The sequence below is a fragment of the Parasteatoda tepidariorum genome, chromosome 1, assembly GCF_982258835.1.
Source record: "Parasteatoda tepidariorum strain Cologne lab strain chromosome 1, Ptep-v5.0, whole genome shotgun sequence".
Taxonomy (NCBI): domain Eukaryota; kingdom Metazoa; phylum Arthropoda; class Arachnida; order Araneae; family Theridiidae; genus Parasteatoda; species Parasteatoda tepidariorum.
The window spans coordinates 72,733,919-72,739,918 of NC_141755.1; positions in this window are offsets into that span (position 1 = coordinate 72,733,919).

The following is a 6,000-nucleotide window of genomic DNA, read 5'->3' on the forward strand; positions in this document are numbered from 1 at the left end:
TTTTCTGGCATTAAAATAGACACATTTTTTTAAAGATGGGTAACAATTTCAGTTTATTTCAAAGGTAAGATGGTTGCTAAATAATGTTACACGGAGACTTTTAAGTTCTCTATCTATGTGATGACATTGTGGCACTACCTACCAACTTATCACTGATTTACTTTTTGTTACCAAGACTTAAGTGTGAAAATTTTAAAGGTTCTCAGAGCAGCAGTCAAAATTTGAGAAACATTGATCTAACTAGAATAAATGAACTAAAGTATCATATACAGCAACGGTGTTTGCTAAATGAGAACAAAGTATAAATAAGTACAAAACTAAATCTAGTCTGCAATGATTTTAAAAATTGCTTTAGAATTATTCAACCAAATATAAGTAGTTTAAAAAAAAGTTAAGTTAGAAATTTGGTTCGACAAATGTCAATGTCTATTTTCTGCACTTTAATAGATTTCATTACATATATAGTTTTTATTGTAATTATTTTGTTTATTTTAAGATTAAGCATTTTAAGTATTAATAATGCTTATTTGTGTTAACCATTGTGGTACAGGGACCAAAAAAGAAAAAAAAAATTTAGTGTTTTTTTTAAATATGTAACTAATATTTTGTGGCTTAAAAAAAGTGGTTTCTTAAACTAAACCATATTTTAGTAAAACATAACTATTATTTTCCTGTTATTAAGACAATGTGCTGTGATTTAATTAAAGTATCTAATTATTGTACAACATGTAATTATTATAAACATTTTTGCACATACAAATAATCCAACTTCTTATTTTAATATTTATGAAAAATTTGGATTTGCTTTTTGTAAATTGTAAGACTAACAAAACACATTGTGCAACAAATTTGAATGTTTTTTCAGCCCTTTAGCTGAAACTATGTTATTTTGCTTAAACAAAAAAGTGCTTTGTCATTTTCATTTTTTTTTTTTTTTTTTAATGATACTTGTTGGGTTGAACATTTGCTTAATTTAGGTTTAACAAAAAATTGTTTATGAAACCACTTTTAGCATTTTAAGGAGAAAATTCATTTTATAGAAAATGAAAATACCCGTAACGTTCTGGCATACCTAATGATCCGGAAAAAATTTCTGTAGTGATTTGTCTATTCTCACAAATAAAAGCATTAAAAACTTAATGTAAACAATGTTTCATGTTTTTTTAGCTTCATATTAATTATTGCCATATTTATAAATTTGCTTAAATTTCTATTAGAATTGTAAAAATATTGAATCGCCTAAATACTGACAAAGAAGGGAAAGTTATAATGTTTTGTTACATTTGTATATTTGCTAGTAAATTAAATTAAGACTGATTTTTAAAAATGTAAGCATATTAAAGGAAAATGGCAAATTAAAACTAGTACTAAGGTGCTTTTTTGTAGTTTTCTTTATAGAAATGATTTTGAGTGTGTTTTTAAGAGTACTTTGTGTTTTTTATTTTTGTATAAGAGAAAAAACATCCTTTGTAATTATTTTTTTTAGTTTTTTGGTATAGAAAAAGTTGTAGTTTAATATGGTTATTACATTTCAAAATTTGTTAAATTTATATTAGGTTGAACCTCTTAAACCTCTTCAGTTTGTTAATTTGCTTAATTTAATATTTTCATTCTCATTGGTACTAGTATTCAGAATGTGATTATACAAAAAAAAAACACAATCCTGTCTCTAAGTGAAATTTAATAATAAAAAAAAAAACATACTCTAGTGTAAATTTATACTTTTATATTGTCTATTAATATTTTAACAGTGTTGTTTTTTCTGAAGATTATTTGTAATAATATATTGTAAATCTCTTTACAAGTCAATAACACAAAGTTTACTCTAATATGTTAAGAAATAACTATCATTGTTATAAAGAGTTGGCTTTTTTAGAAACATTTTTAAGTCAAGTAACACATTTACTGCATCAACAGTAGTTACAAAGCTAAAGAGATTATGTATAAAAAATGCCATTGCAAAGGTGAGTCAGTGTATATGTTTGTTCATTATAGTTCAAGTAATTTAAAATTTGACTTGATTATCATTTTTAATTCTTTGTGAAGGAATTTTTTTAAAAATAATTAGTGGCTAGTTATAGAATCAATAGCCATGAGTAGATTTGTTTAATTTTGTTTTTCATGTAATTGTAGTTCCTGCAATTTGTTTATTAGTACAATTTCCTTTTTTTTTTTTATTCAAAGTAAACTGTTAGCAAAGGTTTAGAATAAATTCCTAAAGATAGATTTTGCTGACTAAATTAAGATGTGCATAACTAGTTACTTTTTTTTTAGTTATTATTAATATTGATGAAAAATGTTGAAAGTAAAACTACTCATAAAGTGAGACTGCTGTTAATTCTAAATAATTTTACTGATTGAAATAAGACTCATTTATAAGTAACTTTTTTATTCTTTAATTATTATAAATCTTGATATTAATGATTATTCTATACTATTTTGATTGAATTTTGATAATAAGCATTTGAACTTAATGTTATAAGAAATGTTAGATGTTATTTTATATTAGTAAACTAAAAAAAGTGACAACTCAAAAAAGAATGTCAATTACTAATCTTAGAAAATATAACTTCATTGAGCATTAATAAGAATTTTATACTTTTGTCAACTTTGAGGTATATTCAGTCATATGCAAATAAGTATAATTCTTCGCGGTCTTAACATATAGAGTGGTCAAAACTTTTTTTAAATTGAATTTAAAAGTGATAAATAATTTCCACGGCATTCTTTGGGAGCTTAGGTTACAATTTTACGCCTTACAGTCGAATTGCGGCTCACAAGTGTGTGGTCCTGCCCCTCAGCTAAAAATTTATTGGAAAAATTGATTATTAATTACTAACCAACTTTTTAAACTAATAGTGTAAAAAGTGTTATCACAGTTTTTAACTAAATTCATTAACCTTTGAAAAAATACTTTCATAATAACATAGAAAATTGAAATATAGAAGTACTAATGCATATAATATAAATCTCATAACATTTTGATTTTTTTTAATGTAATCACCACATGTTAGATACATATATATTTTAAAATTAGTGATTTAAATATAATAACAAATCATAAGATTAATTTTCACACTAAGAAAGTTAAAATCAGTTACTTATAATTATAAAGCATGTAAAATTTCAAATGTTTTTTAATTCAAAAATGTTATTCATATATTTTGTAAATCTATACATATAATATTATATAAAATCTGCTCTGCCATTTCTTTAAGGCAATTGCATTATGTTTTTAATGCATTATGTTAAGTTATCCCGATGGTTGAGTGGTAGCGCTTCACGCTCTTGTGCCACAGGTCCTGGGTTCTAACCTCGAGCTGGGCAAGGTTGATTCAGCCTTTCATCCCTTCAGTGGGTCAATAAAATGAATACCATGCATACTCGTGTACTAAATACTGTGGATTCGGTGTTTGGCTGACCACATAACCGGAACATTTTCGTCTGCACCTCTGAGCCCAAGGCCAAGAAAACTGAGATGGGCGCCTTGACCTTTCATTGGCTGTTGCGCCACTTTAATTTATAATTAACTTGTAATCATTGGCATAAAAACTGAAGTCATTAGAGCCTCTGAAGTCTGCAGAAGTTTTTTTTTTAATGCCCCTGTTTTGAAAAGTTTGTGCTCCTCTAGACTAAAGGTTTTGATTTGGAAAAGAAGCAGGAAAATTGTTATTGTTCTTAATTCATGTGCCAGGAAATATTGAGGTTTAATAATTTTTACTAAGTAATATATCACTGTTTTATATAATATCTACCTCACAACGAATGTATTTAGGATAGGCATAAATCTATTTTTTGAATTTAATGCTCTTTTTTTTTCTGAGCCTTTTAAATTTTTTCTTCTTTTTACAAAATTTGTTTTCAAAGTGTTTTTTGGGTTTGAATGCTAGTTGTTTTGCTCTAAACTAAATATAATTATAATTTATTGATTATACTTGATGCAAACTAGACAGTTGCTTTTTTTAAATTCTAATGCCACATATCTTGGTGCATTAGTTGACCAATTATTTTTGATTAGCAAATTTCTCATTTGTCGAGTGTATAGGTAGAGTGCTGAAAAACTTAATATGAACATTTTTAAAATTACAAAGCACAATAAAAATTACTAAGTCTACAAAATTTCTTCCGTTAAAAAGTTATTTTAAATTGAAAGTTATTTCATTTGCTAATGAAAATAATAACTACCTTTTTTTGTTGTTGCATATTCTGTGCAGTGAATCAATTTAAAAATTATATTTGAATGTTTAAAATTAATAAATATATTTATTGAGGGTTTATTAAAGAACACACTAAGTATAAAAATATATATTAAATTAAATTTTTGTTTTATCAGCTTAAATGAATAGCATGATGAATGAATATTATTTGATATTTTTAACTCTATTTATAAACTATTGTACTTCAGCAACCCTTTATTTTCAATTCGATGTTTGTTTTTGTGCAAAATTACTGATGAATTTTTGTGTAAAAATTTTTAAAAGAAAAACTTATTCCTTAAATTTAATTAATTTTTATTTCTTAAAACTTATTTTGAAACTCTTGCTAGTCTGATGTATATTAATATATATATTTGAAATATAATATAATATAAATTAATATATTACTAAGTGTCATATGAAATAAATTTGCAGGGAAAGTTTGTAAACTGTTAAATTTCTTTTTTGTTTAATAATTTGCTGCATATAGATATTTATGTGATTTTATAGTTTGAAAAATTTTGATAGTTACATAAGTTGATGTTTGATAGTTTAGATTCAATAAATATTGCTGCAGAATATAGATATAATAAATAAGTTAAGCATATTATTTTATTGCTGATTTAAATTTATTTTTTGAGCTTTATTTAAAATTCATTGTTTGCTTTTTTTTTAAATTTTTTTTTTAAAATTTATAAACAAAGTTAAGAAAGCCCCATTGTCTTGTAGTTGCTTTAAAAATTTATATTATTAAATTTGATTTAAAATTATTAAAGAATTGTGATTATAATATTAAATTTTTAATTTAAAAATCTAGTTGTTATTAATGCATTATTGTCTATTGAACTTGCAATTAATGTTGTGTGTTTGAAATGTATTGCATTGGTGGTAATTTTTATTTTCAAAAAACAATGATAATTTGAAATAACTTCTTCAGACTTTTATATAACTGTGATTTGTAGTTTGTACGATTGTCTTTCCTTTTTTTTTAGAATTTAACCATTTCATATGTTATCACTTAATATGTCTTAGATGTAGATATTACATGTTTGCTGAATATATTAATCATTTTGGTGTCTGTCTTTGATGTAGACCATGATTTCTTCAAGTTGCCAAGTGGGACTAATAACTTATATAATAATCAAATAACAGCGGGCTGAAAAACTATATCCGACTGAAGCTGTAAAATAATGTATTTTGTGTTTATTATTTAACATTAGCCAAATGAATATGAGAAGAAAGTATTATTATATTTATAGTTACTATTTTATCTAAACAAGCTCAAGATTTAAGATCTCAAATAAAAAACATATCAAATTAAATCCTTAAAAATTAAATTAATTTGCTTTAAGTAATGATATCATTAAATTACAAAAGAACCACTATATAGCAGAATATAGGAATAAATTTTGAACTGTATCAAATAAATAAATTTGTTATGTTTTTCATGTCTAAGTATAAAAATATTAAAGTTCTAAAAATAAAAGCCATATCAAGGTTTAATTTTAATAGTTATGAAAAATAGTGTTATAGTATTTGTGTACAAACTATTATATTTTCTGCAATTATTGCACATAATTTATATTAAGTGTTTCCATTATATTAATATTCTTACACTCACTATAAAAGTTTGCAATAAATTAAGTTTAATCAGAAATAGTATCATTTGGTGGTTGAAAAAATTATGGTTGATATGAAAAATAGTAGTTACCACTGTCTTGCCTTTTTGAGTTACATTTTGAGTTTAGAAAAGAGAATTTACAAGCTCAATTTAAATTTACTTACTGTTCTATGGAATGTATTT